The 21,099-nt window shown below is 41.0% G+C and overlaps 1 long non-coding RNA gene across 2 annotated transcripts; it reads left to right on the forward strand.

The window, feature by feature from the left end:
• Nucleotides 1–15,975: 15,975 nt before the first annotated feature.
• Nucleotides 15,976–20,225, forward strand: LOC108369896 (uncharacterized). Of its 2 annotated transcripts, none has more exons than XR_001848577.1 (2): nucleotides 15,976–16,977; nucleotides 20,118–20,225. It is a non-coding gene; the product is annotated as an uncharacterized LOC108369896 (long non-coding RNA). The 2 variants fall into 2 exon arrangements; XR_001848578.1 differs by having other exon boundaries at nucleotides 15,981–16,977; nucleotides 20,154–20,225.
• The last annotated feature ends 874 nt before the right edge of the window (nucleotides 20,226–21,099 follow it).

The raw sequence follows: 21,099 nt of genomic DNA on the forward strand, positions 1-21,099 counted from the left end.
GACTAAGTTGTGTATAACAAAACTTGAAAAATGCTTTAGTGTATTTTGAACCGAACCGAACCATTTTTTGAGTGGGGTTCGGTTCGGTTTTGGCATTACAAAAAAAAAAAAAATGGTTCGGTACATCTTCTTTTTCTTAATTGGCACTGTAACCGCCTAGGCGATTTTGGCAGAGTTCAACAGTTGGCAACAATTGGAAATGCCAGTCAAATGTAGTCAAGTCCTTCTCCACCTGGTCTTTCCATTGCAGTTGGGCCTCCCTCTGACTCTCTCTTAATTACTTAACAAGTTCTTTCAGCTTTTCATTTCTCAATGGAATTATTGCGGAATAGAATAGCGCGGAATTCGCTGGTTAGCTCTGAAAAAAATCGAAGATGCTTCCGTGATTTAGGCGAAATTCTTGAAATTGCACCCCAAAAACAAGCTTGCCTACATTGTTGGTCTCAATCCTTTGTAAAATCACAAAATTTAATGTTGGCAATGCTATTTCTAAACATAATAACTATGCTCTAATAGACGTACTCTCATTGGGGTGACTTCGTCTTTTCTTGGGTAATGCTGCAGTACATCCATACCATTTATCAATACCAGTTGCAGTGGCAGCATAAATGCTTCTACAACAACATCGACCACGAGAACATCATCGCAGCGTACATAAATGCCTTCTAGCTAACATACCGACAATAAGCAAACGGCAGTGAATGCCAACCCTCAACTTCCAAGCCGCCTACCTGACTCTTCGACTAACCGCCTGACGCTGACGATTCACTGACTGACTGTCAGGCACTTATCTCAATTGGCACTTTTAAACTCTCGCCATCCAGCAATAATCGCACTTTCATCCTCAGCCAGCGCATGCGATAAAACAAAAAAAAAACAATAACAGCAACTACTACAGGCGGCGCAGCTATAAACTAAACAACCACCAGACAACCCAACCCCCTCATCCACATGGCATGCCATTTTTCGCTATGCCAAGCCAACTTATTTATTCTAAAGTTTGGGCGAGCAGCAGACAAAGAGACAGCCACGCAGGCGGGCAACATAAAAAACAGCAACAAACAAAATACAACATTTATTTATATGAATATGCTCGACTCTTTGGCTGGGTCTGCTTGCTGCGGCCCTTGCGATATGCCCTTCCACACGATTCTACAGTAAGGCGGCTACCTGCCGCCTCTTCGCTCTCCGTTCAACCAATGTATGCTCGCACGTTGGACGGTCGAATGGTTGGTCGGTTGTATCCGCGGTTTGACGCTCCCACTGTCTGTCGGTCTCATGCACATAATTATCCGCTTACTTTTTGTTGTTATTGCCAGTCATTGTTCACTCTCCCTGGCAGCGACTGCTTTCTGTTCTGTTCTTTTCCTCTTCTATGTACTCTGTTCTGCATCTGGGCTCCGCTGGTGCCGTGTTGCTGCCTTTTCTGGTTACTGTTGCCTGACTGCCAATTGTTCTGGCAACGTTGCCTCTGTGCGCTGTTGGTTGGCTGCCTTTGGTCTGTGGTTCTGACTGTGACTGTGACTGAGGCTGCGGCTGTGGCTCTGGCAATGGCGATGGCAACGGCAGTGGCAATGTCTGCGGCTGTAGTGCATCGCATTGTTCTCATGACCAGCTGTCTACTTCTGTTCGCCTGTTTGCGGACACCTCAGAAAATGTCGAAATTTCACATGGAATTCCCACGGCCTGGATTTTCCCACAGTGTTTTTAAAGCAGCAACGGCAGCGGCAGCAGCAGCCGCTAGCTCAAACGCTCGTTCGTTCGTTCGTTCGTTCGTCTGCCTGCCTGCCAATCTGCTTGTCGGCTGCAGTGTAAACTGCGAGCAGCATTGTTTCCTACTTGTGCTATGTTGTTGCCGCCGAGATAATACTGACGTGTTTTTTGTTTTTGAATTTTTTTATGCTTTTCCGTCTGTCCATGTCGTTGCTACAACATCATCTTCATGGCTGATGGAGCCGAGTGGCAGACAGTCTGTTTAGTTGGTCCGCCGGCAGTTGGAAGGCCGTTCAGAATGGGTGGATCCAAGGGGCATTGCCGCGGGGCGGGCGTAAAGGACAGACAGACAGATTGGTAGGTTGCTGGAGTTAAAAAAGAATTGTGTACGTTGATGAAAAGAATCGCTAAAGCAGCAAGAGCTCAGCGTCGCACATAAAAATGTAAAAAGAAGTAAAAAGAAAAAAAATTCGTCACCTACAACAACAATTTAACATTAACATTTATATACATACATACGTATGTATATGCAATGTAAGCACGTTCAAGTATGTAAGTATGTTGCATGTTGGCCGTCGCAGGCAGTGGAGACAAGTGCGGCAGCGGTTATTTACATTCAACAAGAACAACAACGAGCAAAGCATACTTGTACTTATTGCTGGCAGGGTCATCTTCCATGTTCCTCAAGGTGATTGCAGTTACTTTAGCTGGTGAAAATGGTTCCTCAAAGAATGCAATTTGTAAATGTTTTTGCTTCAAGACATGACCTCCAGATACGTTGATCTCAGGACTCCGAAGGACCGAAGAATCTGCACTGAAGCCATTGTGACCCGGGGCCAGATGGAATAGATGTTGTCGTTTATTGATATAGATCTGTTACACCACTGTATGAGTACGGTTTCAGACATAGTTCTATGGCGTAGACCTCAGCTTGGAAGATAGAGCTGTTCTATGCGTGCAGTTAAATCGTAGACTTATGGAGTGTAGCCCAAAAACCCATACACCGATCTTCGCAGCGGCTTGGTCGCCATGGAGCCGTCCTTAGCAAGTACCGAGGTTTAAATCGCTTCTTATCCCGTCTGAGTCTTTTGACCAAAAAGCCGCAAAAAATGTACCTTGGAAGGCATTTATTAACAAAGCTGATACGAAGTCAGATATTTTAAGAAATACATATAGAAATGATTCGATTAAATTGTCCATATTCCTTTTATGGAGAAGATGCAGTCTTTTAATAACCGAGCGGTATCTCCGTAACCGTTTGATCAATTTGTACCAAATCCAGAGCGATTATTGTGCTTGCCACATAAAAGCAAAACGTTGGAAATTATTGAAGTTGAGATTTAAGGACGCTAATTTTCTGAAAATTGAAAAGAAGTAATATTATTATGAAAATGGGCGTTATACCGCCTACATATATCATAGAAAAGGCAATATGTTCAGTTTTGTATAAAAAATAAGATTTCACCGCGAAATTGTATTTAAATGAAAATTTGAAAAAGATATTTATACTAAAAAAAGTAAAAATAGTTCCATTCTTTTGCAACCGAGCTACAAAAGAACACGCGCTTAAATGACGAAATACACGCATGTATGTATATTACTTTTTTCATGTTTATAATAATTTTAGAATAAATTTCGAGTTTGCCAATAAAAATTGTAAAAATGGAATTTTAGTTTGTCGAATCGCAGTCAAATTGTTATGCCGAATTTTCACTGGGTGCTGAAATGACAAAAAATTGGAGGCATTTAAAAAAAAACGCCATGTGGAAATGAACTTAATGACGAATTTTTTAATGTAATGACACGATTATTTTTTAATACCCGACTTTGTCATTTGTCATTTGCCATTTAATGCCTAGTGGAAATCCTGCATTAGTCATCTTTTACTCAATGTGACTTTTCCATTTGGTGACACACTGGTTTTATTATACTAGATTCATTCGTTTAGGCAAGAAAAACATTATCACCATTTAATTCTAACATGTTTAAGTATTTATAATTACTAGTATCGCCCAGTGGTCGAAATTCGGCACACATAATTTTTCAAAGACTTTTTAATTTTGCTTTTCAACAATATTGTCATTTATGCGAGTGATGATTTTTAAATGCACCAGCATACGGAAATATACATATAAATCTCTAGAAAATCTACCTCACTAATGGGGAAATGTATGTATGTACATATACATATCTTAAAATTTAATAATTCCAAGCATAAATATTTTAAATAGCGTGTGAACTGACACAAAAGAAATCGGGGTCCTTTGACTTAAATTGTATCTGCATACTACTGGAAAAGTTAAAATCAAATTACTAATTTAAAGTACGAAGTCTGCTTTAAATTTTTTCGGTTGCTCTTGAAATTAGACAGTATAGAAGAGATGCCAATTATCAATTAAGACTATAAATATGATTTTCGAGTATAATGGCCTGAGAGCCCCTTGGAAGGTCAAAAACTAAATTGCCAACATATACCTAAACCCCTCTTTCTTTAAGGCGCGATGTCTCCCTATCCAGTACCTACCACTTTTCGCCATAAGTACGCTATTCATAACATATGTTTGTAACTGTTTCAAATTTTCAGGACGTTTGCATAAGCGGTTCCAGATACAGGGTGGGCCAAATAATACCTACCAATGTTAAGCACGTGTAACTTCTTTATTTTTGAATATTATTGTTATTTTCTTGCTGCATATTATAGTTAATCTCTTGGAAAATCATAATGTATACTTACAGCAAGACCATCAACAACAACTACATTATGCTTTTTACACAATTAGCCACACAAATTGATTTTTCTAGGTTAGGTTTTGATGTCGGATGAAGCGCATTTCCAAGAAAAACTGTAGATTGCGGGGCTCCGAAAATCCAAGGGCAACACACCGGCACCAGTTGCACCCATCCAGAGGCACAGTTTGGTGCGGTGTTATGGCCGAAAAAAGTTAACGGCCCATATTTCTTAGGAGAATGAGGATGAAACGCCAGAAACGATTTCTGGGGCTTCTTACAGAACAATGACTGACAACTTATTCATTTTTACTATGCATTATTTCCCTCAGTGTACTTTGAAAATTTTTCAAAATTGCATATTCAATTATTTCAAGTATTTTCAAGACGAATTCAATGGATGTGAATAACTTATTTTCGAAGAAAAATGTAGTTACCCACTTTTTGAAATGAGAACAGAGGTTAGGTAATTCCGGCCGCGGAGTAACTTTACTTCATACTTCTGCCCTCTTTTCCGGATGCAGGTGTCGATCGGAGAGTGCGCAGAGTTGTCACCATATATAGCAATATTCTGCAGCTATAAGTAGCTCATAAAAGAGTTCTCTATCTTTATCGTGAGGCTATAGTTGATCTTCGAATGGCCCTAACTGAAATTTTACAATTTTGCAGAAGAAGAAGGAAATACGAACGAAAACAGAAGGGGTGTAAGCAACATGAAATTCTGGTTTTGGTGCTTTTGGGAAAAGTGCCACAAAACATTTTGCAGTTAATTTATGATTCTTAAAGAAGACGTGTTTTAGTTTATGTTACTTAAAAATTAAAAACATATACAGATTTCGGAATAATTTCCTGAATGCAGCAAATAACCTAAGAAATCTTGCTGACCACAGAAAAGTAGTTAAACGTATGTATAAATGTTTCTATTTGAATATGGATGCATTCAGTTAGTCTTCTATCGGCCGCTTTTGCTTCCCACCTATGGGTGTTGCTTCAGTCTGGTCTGTCGTTCATTGTTACCTACTTCCAAACGTTTTCTAAAACATTCATATTTTCCTACTAACTTTCCCTTTCTTTGCAATAATTCGCGCCAATCAACCAGCGAAGCTCATACATATATGTATGTATCTAGTTCTATGTACACACACATCAACGGATCAACACATCAGATCGCATCGTACGCGTCGCATCACAGCGCCGCATATTCGATCATCACCCGTTGGCGGTGCGACATCAAAGCACTGCCATGCAATCCAACTCTGCTAGTCGGTGTGTCATTCTGTCGGACATCCATGCAGCTGCTGAACCGCTAATGCCAGGTTCATTGTTCCTGAATGTGGCTTGCAACACTTGCACTCATCACCCCAACAAACAGCAGAGCGCTGGGAGCCATCGCTGCGTATCGCAATTACACAAACTTGCCGCTTCTTTCATTCAATGTTTCTGTGATAGGCCTATTGTTAAAGAGTGTGTGGTTGGTTTCCTTGGCCTGCATGTCAACAAAAACAGCAACAACAACAAACTACCAGCAACACCAGTCGCAACAATGAGTGCAATCAACTAGTCAACAGTAATGAAAAAAATGAAGAAGGAAATAAATAACATCTCACAGCGGATAAAGTCGGCCTTGTAGCCTCTTCTATGCTTCTATTGTCTCTGTTCGTGTTGTTGAACAATGTTTATGTTTTGTATAGATTTTGTTGTTATTACCGTTTTTATGGAGTACTTACATAGATACATACATATTGTGTTGCCGCATGTTGCACGTTAGAGTTGCAACAAAGTTGCAGTCGCTTTCGTACCGTTGCCGTTCGATTGTGTGTACGGTGTTGAGGTGTTAACTTGAGGCTGATGTTGTATTTGTTGCATTGTTGGCACACAATAGGTGGCCTTTGATTGAATTTGTTTTTGCCACTGCCGCTTCGGTTTAATGGACCGTAGCCAAAGGAAAGATTGGCTGTAGCGAATTTCATTTACATATTACCAAGTGACCCCGCAAATCGCATAAGTACATACATACATACGTATTTATTAAGCCTGGTAGTTCTATACGAAATGTTTGAATATCCGGGTATTCGAATATCTGATTAAAAAATACGAATATCCGGTTGGACTTAGAGAATGAAAAGTAAAAGCCATAAATACAAAATATCACATCATTTACTAACAGCCCCTCTCTTCGAACGGTTCATTTTCAAAAAAAAAAAAAAATACTGGAATCGGCGCTATACCGATTAATCAGTTGGCGCTGAACCCATTTTAAGCAAGCGTTTCTTTTACAACGCTACTGTAAAAAATTCTTTAAGTGTAATGGGATACTCAGGTTCCCAGGAAGATATCTGTCATTTATTTGGTATTTTCTTATTCTTTTATAAAATTTAATTGTATGCTAAAGTTTATTAGTAAAAAACGGGGTGAGTACCGGTCCGCAAGGTTTCGAAATTAGATGCATGTTTTAGAGAATTTCATGTAGCTTTCGGGCATATAATTGGATCTATTCGTGCGACTTTTGCAAATTTATGTAATTCCGATTTTCTTATTTTTTCAATTTTCGCGAAAATAATTTTTCGAGCAATGGAAAAATCACATCAAACATTGGGAGAAAGTAAAATATTTACACCAACGTTGAGGGCGTAGCAATTATCCCATCTTTACAAAATTTCATAATCCCTTATCCCTAAGTAAAATTAGAGCACGTGTCATATTACATATAGTCCATATAGTCGAAACACTGTGCGTCGTTTGGTTTCTTCAACGATAGATCCTTTTCATTCATTCTAGTATTTGCGGTAGATACGAGTATTAATACTGGAATTTCTTTAAGAAATCCGTGATATACTCATTCTCCCCTCAAGCGGGGAGGAGGGACGGGTGGTATGAATGGCATCCCATCGAGTAAATACCAGTGGGCCCGAATTTTGAAGTGGTGACATAGACGGCAATAGTTTTTTCTTTTGTGAGCGGAGTGCGATAAACATTCTAACTTTCGCACGCTTCGGTGCCCTGCGATCGAGTTAACTCTCGGCTAATTAATTCCTTAGCTGCGATTTGCGCTATAAGCAATCAATGTGACTAAAGGCTAAAGTCAACCGTTTGAATGACTGTCTAGGCACCCCATTTATACCTAAACAAAGCGTTGGCGGTGATTGATAACTATAAAGTTAGAATGACTCAAACATTTAACGACACTGCTGGGCCACATTAGGTCTATGTCTATTTTGCGTCGCACTAGCTCCAATGAGAAAACTTCTGGCTCAAAATTCTGTAGTCTTCTGGTTTCGTAAGACGCAGAACGTTACGGAAATATTCATAAGTGAAGCGATTTCTCATTTTATACCACTGCTTGGATAAACATCGGCTCCTGAAAATCCAGTGTAATGCAAAAAAAAAACCAATTCTCTATTGAAAACCTTTTTAAACACCAAAGAGTTTCCCCCCCAAAAAAATACGTGTTGATTGGAAGTTGAGCGAAATCGATTGAATGTAGCGGTTGATCAAACTCCTCGCTCGTCGCGGTTCGCCAAACTTCAACGAGCCTCGTTACTACATACCGTATCACTGTGTTCTAAAGCCAAGCATCACATCAACAAAGTTGAGGATCGTTTTCGATGCATCTTGTTGAGCCACTACGCAGAAATCAGTAAATGAAATCCAAGCCCTTTCCCTAATGGCACGATGGATGTCACTGTGGCGTGGCCCACGTACGTGTTTATCTATTGCATCTCTCTCGTTTTATGCTTTTGCCAATCTCATCGTTCGATACAAAACAAAGAAAAGCTGTTCCAGTAGTTGAGTTCTTAAGTGGGCACTCAGGAGAGCAGAAACTTCCTTTATGTACTTATTTATGCAGATTTGCTTATTTTTTTCAAGACGAATACGTCTTTTAATTTTAACCCTTTTCTAATTATTCACCTTAATTAACGGTAATTAGGTACATTGAACAAAACCCACCCTCCATTTAGCATAAACTTCCACCCTCTCAAACTTGCTGTGGGTATATCGAATTTCATGGACGGTCATTGCCTTTTATGAAAATAAAAATCCCAACGCGTCGCAGGTCTTAAACAATGAAAGTGCTTGAAATTAAATACTCACTCAAATAAGCTACATAAGCAGAGTGGCATTCAAAAGGGCGACAGATAGCAGCACATAATCGCAATGAAATCTACACCGTTTAGATAATCCCACAAAAATTGAATTCTGTGAGTTTCGTATAATCCTGCTAAATTATGCAGAAGTACTGCGCATAAGCTTTGTTTCTAGATTTACACCCTCTCGGCTGCTCTCGAATACACACAGCCATAGGTACATATGTATATTTGAGCTACGCAGCAGCTGGGTATGTTAAGTTTGGGCTGCAGGCACTTTTACCACTTACTCCACTTTCCAGTGGCGTCCGCCGATCCAGCCGAGCGAGCAGCAGTTAACCTCATTTTGTGTCACCTTTTCAAAGTTCATGCAACAGGATAACAGAAATTGGCAAATGCTTCGTTTGCTTTTACTTTTGCATAGTGACTTGCCAAAATATGTAATGACACGTATGCCACAAGTGAACGAAAAAAAAACAGCTTGAGCGCAAAAAACCGCCATCTTCGAAATGTGGAGCAAGCGAAGGCATAAACGCAAAAGTAGATGGGACGCACCGAAAAGCGCCGCTCGCATGCATTGAAGCGCGTTAAGTGTAACAAAAGCAATGCCAGCCAGCCTGAAACTTAAGAAGAGCCTGCAGCAGAGGCAACAACAGCNTTGGCAAATGCTTCGTTTGCTTTTACTTTTGCATAGTGACTTGCCAAAATGTGTAATTACACGTATGCCACAAGTGAACGAAAAAAAAAACAGCTTGAGCGCTAAAACCGTCATCTTCGAAATGTGGAGCAAGCGAAGGCATAAACGCAAAAGTAGCTGGGACGCACCGAAAAGCGCCGCTCGCATGCATTGAAGCGCGTTAAGTGTAATAAATGAAATGCCAGCCTGAAACTTAAGAAGAACCGAAGAACCTGCAGCTGAGGCAACAACAGACAGCAGTGGCACAAATTTGGGTTACCACAAGCGCGACGCCGTTTGTCTTAGGGCTTTTTGCTGCTCGCGCTGTCTTCAAGGCGCAAGTGGCAGCAGGCAGCAGGAGAAGGTTAGTGAACGATTTCTCCTTTCGCTCTACTAAAGTGAAATGTCTTCCACTGTGCGTGTGGATATGTATANGGAGAAGGTTAGTGAACGATTTCTCCTTTCGCTCTACTAAAGTGAAATGTATTCCACTGTGCGTGTGGCATATCACATACATATTGTATGCACACACACGCGCACTCGCAAGCTCACTTATTGTCGGGGGTTATGTTTGCATGCTTTTCAGCTTCTTCCACTGCTGCTCCATTCACACTGCTTACTGACCATGAACTTATCAACTTCGCGCCAATGAACGCTCGTTCGTTCGTTTACTTTTGCACAGCACACACTTGATGGACTCGATGTACTCGATGGCATTGTACTCCCAGGGGCGAATGCCCGGGCCAGCTCGGCGCACAAGTGTTTGTTGGTAGGTGGCTCGCCAGAAAAATCCTTGAAATCAACGACAAACCAGGAGTGCAGTTTCTATTGAACAAGAACGGCAACGCGGTTGAATGGCAGAACGGCGCCCAACACACTCACTCACACATCCAATTGTTTTGTGTTGTGTTTGGTTTGCCTTGGTTTGGTTTGGCTTTAGCGGTCACCTAACTGGCTTGCGTGCAGTTGCAGAGTTGAGTTGAGTTGAGCTGAGCTGAGCTGGCAAACCCACTTTGCTGCTTCATAGCAGCAGCATAGAGGCTCGTCTGCATTTTGTTGGCCATTAGAAGAATGCAAGGCTTACTTACATTCGGCCAAAGAGGCTGATGCTCGCCTCCATCGAGGCTGTGTACTTGGTGTTGTGGCAACAAAATGTTGGCAAGAAAATGTTGGCTAGCAAATGTTGCGCTGCATCGTAAATATGTTTGGCTTATTTGTGTTGGTTTGGACAGAGGTTTGTTTATGTTGGCACTCCTCTCATTCTGGCTAAGAATTTGGCTGTTGTGGTTGTGGACGTTGTTAGATGCGTTCGATGTTTCAAGGCCGTCATTGGCGCTGCGTTGACTTGCGCGCGTCTTTGTCATTGAACTTTGGCCCGACTATGTGCAACTCGCTGAGTGGCGTGGAGTCTACACTTTTTACTTGGTTCAAATGAGTCTGTTGACGTTGTGGATTTTATCACAATTGTCTGGCTTGTTTTGGAGCTTAAAGGACCCTGATGTTAATGTCGCTGAACTGATTGTTGTCTCGAATTTTTTATTTTTATTTTTTCAAAATTCGAATTTATTTATTATTGTGCATGTATTTAGGTTGACAATTTTTTAGCGACAAAAATTGCAATCTATTAAATTGAAGCTAGGTAAGGAAGAGAAAACATAGAGCTTACAAATAAATATGTTTGNCATATCACATACATATTGTATGCACACACACGCGCACTCGCAAGCTCACTTATTGTCGGGGGTTATGTTTGCATGCTTTTCAGCTTCTTCCACTGCTGCTCCATTCACACTGCTTACTGACCATGAACTTATCAACTTCGCGCCAATGAACGCTCGTTCGTTCGTTTACTTTTGCACAGCACACACTTGATGGACTCGATGTACTCGATGGCATTGTACTCCCAGGGGCGAATGCCCGGGCCAGCTCGGCGCACAAGTGTTTGTTGGTAGGTGGCTCGCCAGAAAAATCCTTGAAATCAACGACAAACCAGGAGTGCAGTTTCTATTGAACAAGAACGGCAACGCGGTTGAATGGCAGAACGGCGCCCAACACACTCACTCACACATCCAATTGTTTTGTGTTGTGTTTGGTTTGCCTTGGTTTGGTTTGGCTTTAGCGGTCACCTAACTGGCTTGCGTGCAGTTGCAGAGTTGAGTTGAGTTGAGCTGAGCTGAGCTGGCAAACCCACTTTGCTGCTTCATAGCAGCAGCATAGAGGCTCGTCTGCATTTTGTTGGCCATTAGAAGAATGCAAGGCTTACTTACATTCGGCCAAAGAGGCTGATGCTCGCCTCCATCGAGGCTGTGTACTTGGTGTTGTGGCAACAAAATGTTGGCAAGAAAATGTTGGCTAGCAAATGTTGCGCTGCATCGTAAATATGTTTGGCTTATTTGTGTTGGTTTGGACAGAGGTTTGTTTATGTTGGCACTCCTCTCATTCTGGCTAAGAATTTGGCTGTTGTGGTTGTGGACGTTGTTAGATGCGTTCGATGTTTCAAGGCCGTCATTGGCGCTGCGTTGACTTGCGCGCGTCTTTGTCATTGAACTTTGGCCCGACTATGTGCAACTAACCGAGTGGCGTGGAGTCTACACTTTTTACTTGGTTCAAATGAGTCCGTTGACGTTGTGGATTTTATCACAATTGTTTTGGAGCTTAAAGGACCCTGGTGTTAATGTCGCTGAACTGATTGTTGTCTCGAATTTTGTATTTTTATTTTTTTCAAAATTTGAATTTATTTATTTATTGTGTTTGTATTTAGGTTGACCATTTTTTAGCGACAAAAATTGCAATCTATTAAATTGAAGCTAGGTAAGGAAGAGAAAACGCATGCTTAAAAATAAATATGTTTGAATTAACTATGAAGAGGAATTTGCTATGTTGTTCTTCCATATGCCGAAGAGGCTCTGTCTGAGACCATCACTCATAGATCTGGTTTTTATAATTCGTCTGCATATAAGATTTTGCTTTAAAGCAGAGATGGGCACTACCACAAATAATCGTGAGCTAAAGGTAAGTGGCCATACTTGCTTTAAAGTCTTGGAACTATCGGACAATTTGGTGGTTTTTGTGTAGGGCGAATAAAGTCCAAACGACTTTTTTGCTGCACCTCGTCAGAATTTTCGGTGGAGTGGGTTCAATTTTACTTTTTTGGTTCCAAAATTCAATCGCCGGAAGCGCCAAAAGTTGTATCAATCAAAAACGTTGTGAACAGTTCACTCCTCACTTTGATTTCTGTCTGATTTCTCCGCACTTGTGTCTTACGGCTCCTCTTTTGTTTTTGGAGTAGATTGATTTATAGTCATTCTTCGGGATGTTCAATTATTCTTGCTTCCCCGTACGCAATCTGAGGGAAGCGTCAGCAACTCGTGTGATGCTAGGTAGCGAAGTCTGAGCCTAGTAGTGAAACGTTATGTGCTCTGCTGGTTCCTGATAAACACCTGAACTGGTCAGGTTAAACAACTCTCAGGTTTGACAAGTGCTTTATTATACTGGAGCGGCCGGTAAGAGAGTCCATAACAACTTTTATATCCCGCCCAGTAAGGTGAAAGACGGTTTGTTGTTATTTCCAGACTGAAGGTCTGCCACCATACGTTCTTGTCCAGTAATGCTGCGCTTCTTTCTCCATGCAAATATGCTCTATGACTCCACTGCGTCCCGGTATCAAAATGAGAAGGATAAAGTTGCTAAATCCGATGAGTGTTAAACGGTGACGGCTATCCCACACCTCCTGCACTTTCTCAGTGTATGTAGATGGCTTTGTTGGGCGCCCCACTTTCGTGTCCTTTAACTTTAAATAAAGATATCCCCCATTCCTGTGAAAAGTAGACTTCTAAAATTAACACAACAGTTAACGTTAGTTTTTACAATAAAGAAAACCTTATTTGGGTATTAGGATACTTGGCTGACGAACTTGTTAGGTTGCTAATGAGACCAGAACTATATCTTGGGTTGGGCGTACTGAATATATTAAGAACGAAATATTTAGTTGAGCTTTAGATGATTTTTACCATTAAAACGAATTAACTTATAATAGCGTAGACATCTTAACAAAACAATATGCTCGGGTTCATAACCTTCGAATCTGCTTGGCGCCATAATACATACGTGTTATCCCCCGCTATAAAATTTTGCGCTTATTCGTATGCTTGTGTGTCAGAAGCACTCATCAGCAACGCCAAGCACTTCAATACATAACTATTTATTTTTCACGAGCATCTGAGTACTTAACTACATATATATCTCGCTGTCATTACAGCGCTGATAACACTAATTTCTACTCATAACACTTGTCAACGCGTCAACTTTTGCGCACTCACATGTACATTTATAACTATTTCGCATTCACATTTCCCACTCGCGCTGGCGATTCTCCAACCGTAATTGAGCACTCCAACCGCAATCGAACAAGCAGGCGGACGGTGGGGTGGGCGGTCGAAGTGAGCGCAGTCTGATTGTGAGTTGTGCGCACGGATTGGGTGAGTGGCAAAAGAAAAGCAAACAGACAACCACCGCATAGCGCGCCGCATATTTGGCCGCATATTTGTTGACTCGGCACGCGGACCCGCCTGTGCTTGGCGCTGGTCGCCGGTTCGTTTAGAGTGCCACGAGTTTTGCGCAAAATTGTTCGACAACAAACAAACACAGAGCCACAGACAGGTATGCGCAAGTCGACCGACGACGAACAGCAAACCGCTGTGTTCAAAATATGAAATATTTTCGAAATAACGAACCACATTCCATAAAAACGCGCGCTAACGAGATATGTATTGCTTATTGGCAGGCAATTGGTAGCTGGACGGCGATGGGCCGCTGTGGTTGGGAGCGCGCGGCATGCGTTCAAAGATGCGCGAAGCAGAGATGGGGAAAGTTGATTGCGCGTAGTCTTCTGACATGGATGTGGCGCGTGCTGGGAACTCTATTAGAAGATGATGCCGGTGAGTGGCTAAGTTATGCGGCTGAAAATTGCCCGCAACTAGCCCTTCCCGCGCGAACATCAACCGCTGTGCAACCACCCCCATTCCTCCCGCTCAGTCAACCAACTAGCGCCTGTTTTGTACGTTCACAGTCTCAGTGGCAAATTGATTTGAAACATCTCTGGCGGAAAATCAGAAATTAAATATAACTCATTTTACGCCGTGAGACTAGACGTGTCAGCGCGCGAGGCAATGCCATTAGGATCGCTAAACACTGAGGCGATCCAGACGCGGTTCAACGCAGTTCATACGAAACACCTTCTTTGGGGGCAATGGACATTAAATGAGGTGTAAAATGTCTCTGGGAAGCATTGAATGGAGGGGCTCAAAGGGGGAAGAGTTCAGCAGCAGTGGTAACCAGAGCGTTCTAGTGTAAACCACCCCACGCCGATGTCAAAAAAAGGAGCACATATTTATGTACCAGCACCCCCTCCGCTGGCGTTTTCGCACCATACACTCCCCTCATTCTCCACGCCATACCCAAACTCATTCCAACTCCTTCAGAACAACGCAGCGCACAGATAGTCCGCGCAGTTTGTGAATTTTTCTCTTTCCCCTTCTACCTTCACACAGCTTAGGCGTCATTTCGCGTTGCTTGGCGAACGACTGAGAAAAACGCGCGCGTGCCTTTCAATTGTCGCCCAACAACATGGCAAGCAACAGCACTGTCTGCGACTTTTGGAGTTCCCCATCGCACCGCGCCGCGCAGCCAACGGTGATGATGACAAACGAAGACAGCCGGTGTGGTTGGTGCCAGCGAGCGCATTTCAATCGCTTAAACTAGAGCAGTAAGAGCATCATCTAGACCGGAATAGTACCAGGCTTGCAGCAATGGCCAGTAAGTTGGCGCGGCATTGTAGTCACCTCCAGTCGGCCAGAAGTGTTCGTTGGTAAACAATAATCGAAATGAAACGAAACGAAATGTACGAAGCAAAATCAAAACAAATAAGCGAATTAAATATTTAGTTGCGCGTTTTGTGAGTGTGCATTGGCTTTCTTCGACGCGTTTGCTCACTCGAGTTCTCTGTTTTTGTAGGGAGCAGAGAGGTGTCACCTCTCACTGTAGGAGAATTTACCGAAGCACCTATAGGAACATGGTGACTGAAGTATTGACTTGCTCTTTTGTTAATATAATTTGTATAGTGCAACATTTAATAAATCGCAGTAAACTCCACTGTATGTAGGATGAATTTATTAAGAATCATTTGTTTAGGTTAGGCTAGTTGCACTACCCACTGTATGTCTTCGCAAAGACTATTGAGGTCCATAGCGTTACCAGAAAAACGAAAACCTGGAATCAGGTGCAATTTCTAAGAACATAGCATCCTCTTTCCTGAAACCACTTGCTATACTTTATTTTTCCAGCTGTCTTCAGATTTGGTTGACAACTTACTCCTAGGCGATGGCCCACAGCCTTTTAAAGACTGGACACCCAGCGGGACGATTACCGAAAGGGCGCCTTCCTTGGGGGGTCTGTCGACATCCACGTTGCCCGTAACTTGAGGCAGTGCTATGAAATGATAGTGCAGCCCGCCTGTCAATACAGAGATTCACTCGTCCATGTACTCGGTTACTGCTCAATAGTTCCGCGCCAAAACTTCTGCTTGGTATCATATAGCCGATGATAATTAAAACCTCTTGAAAAAGCCCTCTGGTAAATGTTTTTAAAATGATTCAATTAACGTTTAAGAAAAACATTTCCTCCTGGGCGTGTTCTTATCCACAATCCAAAAGAGGGTGAGAATCGAGTGAAATTTGTTGGATACCGAGTGCTCCACACTGACTATCTCGTTGGCTACTCGATGGTTTCTCAGCGCTCAGAGTAGTGGAAATCGTTGTGATAAAAATCGTAGAAGGTGCTGTCGAGGCAGGTGAGAGGACGAATTCATGGCAGTGTGTAATACAACAACGAAGAAAGGCGTAGTAGGAAAGAAAGAGCGACAGCATTTGCTGGAGAGCATAGTTTTAGCTTCTTTGGTTCAATGTGACGTCCATTTTTTTTTTGTTGTATTTGGGGTTGTGATTGTGACTGCCACTGGAGTGTTTATGTGTGAGATAAAACGACACGAGTCGCACAGAGCGGCCCAAAAACAAAAACAAAAACAACCACAACACACTGCATAACACGTCGCTAGCTAACAAGCAGCTCAACTCGGCTGAACTCAGGCAGCGAATTGCAACCACCACACAAGCAGAGGCCGCCGTCGCTGCCGCGTAGCTATACCAACCAGGCCAGGCCAAGTCAAGTCGAGCCAAGCCAAGCCAGCGTCCAACGACCGACCGTCAGTATGGAAGTGAAAAGCGCGTCTACAGGCTGTTTCGTCTCCACTTACGCAGTGAACGCGTCACGCGGACGGAGTTAAAATTCAAAGATATTTCCAATTTACTACCAACGAACAACAAATCCCTAGTATCTACATAGTAGTGATAGAAGAAGAAGCATCAAAGATAAAGTGCGGAAGAATACGAAAAAACGAATTTTAGCTACAAACAAAATACATTTCGTGCGCTTACGAAACGCGAAAATCTGGTGGAAATTTGTGAAAAACTCTGGAAAATAGTTAAAGTTTTGACGAAAATAATTAAAAAAAAAATATACAAGTTTTTTTTGTGGTGAATTGTAAGAGTGCACAACGAAAAAAAAACAGTGTGCGGATTTCGTTCAAAAGGCGAAGTGAACGCGTAAACGCAGTGCCAAATATTGCAAAACAAAAAAGGAAATGTGCAACTCCCTGCCGCTCTGCAGATGAATCCCCTGAAAACGGCACGTTTCTCGTAACGCTCCTCGAAACCGAAAAAGGTAGTTGTCCTCAGAGTGGTGTGAGCACGTTTTTTCCCATTTAATTATGATTTTCCGCTTGTTTTGTTTGCTTTATTTATTTATTTTAACGGGGAATTCGTGATCCAACGAACTTACATATGTATGTATGTATTTGTTGTAGTGCTCTTTGTATTCACAGAAAGAGGTAGTCAGTCGAGTGTAGGCGAAAGGAACGTCAGTCAATGGAAATTAACCCAAAACAAACAAAGCAGAGAAGACGAATGCGTAGAAGCAGGAAAACTGCCAAAATATTGACATTGTCAGGGTTTTGGGAAATTCTAGTTTCTGACCATCTTTAGCGCGGTCAAATGAAAACTGCAGATTTAATATAGATTTTTGGGTGCTTTTTTCGCAATACGAAAGGATCCATTGACTAACAGTTAATTCTGTTGATTTTTGTTAAAAGAATTTATGCGGTTTTAGAAGGTTTGAATTCAAATTAAAAAGTAATAAGCTTTCATCACAAAAATGTAAAATTGTGTGACAAATTCGTTAGAAATTAATTATTGAATCAAAATTGGAAATTAAATCCTGAACTGTAAGAGGTCAATTAGCTCTGTAGGAAAGTGATAAAAAATGCGCAAACAAATTTAATAGAAATACTACAGTCAATTAAAAAAAAAAAGACGTTCTCACATTTTGCGGCAATCAAAAGAATTCAGCGAATCCTTTCGAACTAAGGTCCTGACCATAGTAAAAACAAAAGATTCGAACGACTTGCGGACTATGCCTTCGTCGCTCTTAGGCGGGAGTTGGTTAAACATTTGACTAGGTGGAAGTGACTGCTTTAATCCAGATTCTAAATGGTGTCGCACATAGGCCTTGGGACCTGCTGTGATACCGTTGTGGTAGTATTTGATTTCGACAGTGTATACCTTGAAATAAATCCAGTTTGAAAGAAAAAGTGGAAAAAGTATATGTAAAGGCTTCGTCGTCTCAGTTTAGCCAAGGCTTGGCAGCGGACGAAAAATAGCTCGAAGTTTCTCGATTCATTCATCGTCTCTACACGCTAATATGGCCGTACCTTTTCGCTGGAGATCTCACACTGCTGGCATATGTACATATGTACATATATCCCCAGTGTCTAGTGATGACCCCGAAAACCAGCCTAAGTAACGAGCTACTCTACTCAGCAAGTGCGTTCCTTCACCCTTTCAATACATGTATGCCAGTTCACCGCTTTTAGTATGCTCTGACCCACAATCCAGGAAATTCATATGTTATACAGACATTTAAGGGTAGTCTTGGACCGAACCTGGGCTCTAATCGTGGCATTCGATGTGGAACGTAACTTGAATCGAAATTTGATTTTGGCATCACGGCATTCGTTACTATTGAAAAAAAAAAAACGCTGCCATGTGATTCGATTCCATTAAAAACGAGTAATCACGAACAAATTCGCGACTCGGGCCCTGGTGACTAGGTCAGACCATTTTGTTTCCCTCCAGCTTAGGTCTAAAGCGAGCATAGCGGGGAGTTTGTCAAGCGCTCTAGTTGGTGTTGAGTGTGGCGATCGCATAATAATCACCAATTTTGGTCCTCTGTACCGCACACTAAACCAAATATGCTGCCATTCCTTTACTAACGAATTTTATAAAAACGTCGCAAACTAATTGAATGCATTGATATGTTATCGAGGAATAATGAAACGTAAATGGTTTGCCTATGGTCAGATTTTGATTGTGGACCAAAAACCAAAAACTAATAAAATATGTTCATTGTTTCTGTACCACTAAATAAATAGTTTAACGCTTTCGAAATTGTTTTCTATTCATGCATTTGGCTTTGCGAAAATTTTTTAAATAAATGGCTTTGAGCCTTTTAGCTTAGAGTTCTGTAGAAATGAGGTAGGATGTTTTAGTTAATCTCACATAATCCACGAGGAAAAAATTTGATCTAAGTAATCGGGAATCTACTAAAGACAATGTGATCTCAGAAATTGGTTTTACTGTATGTAGGTTAGTGCTTAAAAATCATATGAACTATTTTTTTCAGTCTCACCCCCTAAACCGGTAATACCACGGTCACAGGTATCACATATATGTTTTGGACCCCTGTGCGACCGGCCATAACCGCGACNAAGTAATCGGGAATCTACTAAAGACAATGTGATCTCAGAAATTGGTTTTAGTGTATAAATTAGGTTGGTCCTTAAAAATCATATGAACTATTTTTTTCAGTCTCACCCCCTAAATCGGTGATACCACGGTCACAGGTATCACATATATATTTTGGACCCCTGTGCGACCGGTCATAACCGCGAACAATCGGGACCAAAATTTATAGGTGATTTCTTCGACTACAGTAGCATCGACTAAGGGTTTGAGGCTTAGGAAATCTGATGTAAAATTTTGCTTCCTACATATAAGGTCTACCCAAATATACATACATATGTAGTATGTATATTATAATCCAAAATATTTAAATCCGAAATAAATACGTACATATATATTTAACTAAACATTTAGCGCACTTTACAAAATATGTATGTAAAGTACGGTGGTCCAAAAAATGTTTAAAATGTTAAGCTCTCATCCCCTATGATTTTTCTAAATGGAAGAAAAGTATTCTCATATTTTTTTTTTAAGATATTTAGAACTGCCTCAAAGCCCATGAAGTTTTCCACGTATTTTGTAATGGTATAGAATTTTTGAAAACCAATACTTTTCGATCGGAAAACTCTGGTTTCCTTAAGGAGACTTCCAATAATAATAACTAATTGTTTATTTTACTATTTTTTAAAACTAACGATTTTTATGGGACACCCATTGCCTCTTTCGAACTTCTTGGACGACCTATAAATGTTAGTTATTATTAACAAATAGTCAAATAAACAATTAGGTATTGTTACTGCAAGTTTTCTAGAGGGGAACAGAGTTTTCCGATCGAAAAGTATTGATTTTCAAGAATTTTTTACCATTTCCACGAAAAAGTGTTTTTAATTATATAAATTATGTACATGGAAAACTTCATGAGCTGTGAGGCAGTAGTTGTAAATACATATCTTTTCTTTTAAAACGAAAAAGCTCGAAATTTTTTTTTTTCGTTTAAAAAACAAGAGCTTAACATTTTAATGAATTGAATTTTTGGACCACCCTAATGTAAAGTCAAATAATAAGTGTGTTTCCACTTACATACATACTACCCAAATCAAGCGGCAACTGAAATGTTCAAAAACATTATCGAATAACGAAACCACTGGAAAAGATCAACGACAGAGAAAAAAAGAAACAAGTACCAACGAATTTAACCACCATCAGCTCTGTACCGATTTAGAGAGTCCGAGAAGTTTAACAAACAGACATCACTGCAAACAAAATCATATATTTTTACACACATGTAAGTACCTACATATATAAATGTATGAATATGAATAAAATAATATCTACATACATATGTAGTTTTAAGTATAGACGTTACGAATTAGGAGGCATTTATGCTAGGGCTAGGGTTGCCACAGGAAGACCAATAAGCACAGCTAAATTGCATGACGCCACAATAACAAAAAAAAGCGGGATATATGTATGTATGTACCAGCAGCCGTTGTAGGAGTTGTAGGAGCATCAGCATCCAGAATGCCAAGAGCGTTCGTTAGTTCCTTCGTTCGTTATTACGCTGCTGATGCAATTACGAGAGCGACGTCTAGACGATGACAACGCAGGAGCTCTCACATCCTCATCCGCTCAGCGCCTTAATCCCGTCGTCGATTTTCAGGTTCAGTTGGGTTAAGGGAGCAAGAAATGTTGTACTATTTGTTTTGCTTGCAACTGAAATGGCTACTTGCGCGTGTGAGTGTATTTGCATATATACATACATAAGTATATAACGGGTGATTTTTTAAGAGCTTGATACCTTTTTTTTTAAAAAAAAACGCATAAAATTTGCAAAATCTCATCGGTTCTTTATTTGAAACGTTAGATTGGTCCATGACATTTACTTTTTGAAGATAATTTCATTTAAATGTTGACCGCGGCTGCGTCTTAGGTGGTCCATTCGGAAAGTCCAATTTTGGGCAACTTTTTCGAGCATTTCGGCCGGAATAGCCCGAATTTCTTCGGAAATGTTGTCTTCCAAAGCTGGAATAGTTGCTGGCTTATTTCT

The sequence above is a fragment of the Rhagoletis zephyria genome, unplaced genomic scaffold, assembly GCF_001687245.7.
Source record: "Rhagoletis zephyria isolate East Lansing unplaced genomic scaffold, Rhagoletis_zephyria_1.1 Rzeph_scaffold_03893, whole genome shotgun sequence".
NCBI lineage: Eukaryota > Metazoa > Arthropoda > Insecta > Diptera > Tephritidae > Rhagoletis > Rhagoletis zephyria.